The sequence below is a fragment of the Notothenia coriiceps genome, unplaced genomic scaffold (genome assembly GCF_000735185.1).
Source record: "Notothenia coriiceps isolate Sejong01 unplaced genomic scaffold, NC01 NC01_scaffold00037217, whole genome shotgun sequence".
Taxonomy (NCBI): Eukaryota; Metazoa; Chordata; class Actinopteri; order Perciformes; family Nototheniidae; genus Notothenia; species Notothenia coriiceps.
Genome location: NW_011369918.1, coordinates 29,139 through 31,039, shown reverse-complemented (window position 1 = coordinate 31,039; position 1,901 = coordinate 29,139).

Here is a 1,901-nt window from a genome sequence, read left to right as displayed (position 1 = left end):
AGATCCTTTTTTTTGTAAGAGAATCATGAACTTAACCTGAAACAGATTTCAAAGAGTTCCTCTGCATGCAAAGGAACTTATTTTTCTACAGGCGATGTACCTTAACCCGAAGGAGGGTTAGGTTGGCTTGGTTGGTTATGTAATCAGTTTAGCCTTGTCAGGAATTTACCTAGCCCTTAATATAGAAGCTACAGCCGAATACAGAAGGTCAAACACCTCTGTACCAAACCAAGTGTCGCTTAGGCCGTGGCATGGCCTCATTATTTTACAGTGTACAAATATAAAGACAGTACCTCTTTAGTGAGAATACCAAATCAAAGTAACTTTTGCACAGTTTTGATTTTCTCTTCTGTCATTTATATTTGTCTTTGTAATATAGTCCCAGAGAGTCCAGACACCAATGTACCCTCCTGTTATCAGAAAGTAACAAACCTATTGTAAGCGTTTTGCATGTGAGGGAAAGTTAGCGGCCCTCTCCATTAAGTATGCTCCTGTTTAATCAGGTAAGAAGATAAGAACAGGAGGAGGTGAGAACCGATAGGTAGGTCTGGTCGGATTACAGCCCAGAAGCGTTCGTTGGTTTACATGGCCACTCTCCCCTTTGCTACTTACCTTTTCTGTATTATGAATGCATAATTTTTTTTTTTTAAATAAGTAGGGCTACGGTGAGGGTGTTTATCAGTAGACTTAGGTGATGGATTTAAAACTAAAATAATACGCCAGTGAAGTAAAATTCTTTGTCTCATTCGACTTTTATAAAAGTATGTCGTATATGTACGGTACATACTTGTAGCATATATCCTCTCTCCCTCTCTTCTCGCTATCTCGTACACACACACACACACACACACACACACACACACACACACACACACACACACACACACACACACACACACACACACACACACACACACACACACACACACACACACACACACACACGCGCACGCTCTCCACCTGTAGATGTGGGGTTTATGTTGGGAACAGCTACATAACAGAATAAGTCACTTCATTTGAACTCACCTTCTGGTGGATTCTGAAGCTTACAGTTGTCTTGTGTAAAGCCTGACCTGACTTGAAGTGCACGCACACAGACACATACTCACACTCAACTTTTTTTCAAGTTTTATAATACTTGATCTTATGTGTCATTACAAAAATGGCATTATATTGTCTTGTGATTATTGAAATAAAGCCTTATGAATATATCTGAGTGTTTATTACTATGATTATACAGTGTTATAAACATGTTTTTAATACATTATAAGCATTAGCGTAAAAGAAAGTGTTATAATTATTGTTTCAGTATTAGTAATAATCATTATTTTATGAGTTACTTATGAGTCAATTGAGACCTTAGCAGGTGTTTCATCCAAAGCCCATTAGGGACCTGCAGGAAATTATGATAGAAAGTGTGGCGATTGACTTCTATTTATTTTAAGAAGAAATGCACGATGATTTAAATAATTGGACGTAACAGAAGACATTTCCTGTAAAAAATTCATATTTGTAAATACAAATTTAAAGGTGGGGTAGGTAATTTTGGAGAAACCAGCTCGAGTGGCTAGAATTTGAAAATATACAACCGGGAAAAATCTTCCACTTCCTTACAGAAACCCTCCTCCAACACAAACGACCAATGAGGGCACTGGATAAGTTTGTGCACAGATGGAAGGCTGACGGGTAGGTAGGCCATCCAGTTACTTTAGCCGGGCCAGCTAAAATGATTGGTCGTGCTTTTTACAGTACTACGGTTTTCACAGATGACTTTTTTTTATGGATTTTTTGTCAAAGCACGATGTTATTATATGATATTCATTGCTATCGGGATGTTAAGAGCATTCCATGGAATAAAACAAAAAGTGTATCTCGAGCCGGTTTCTCAAACTTACCTACCC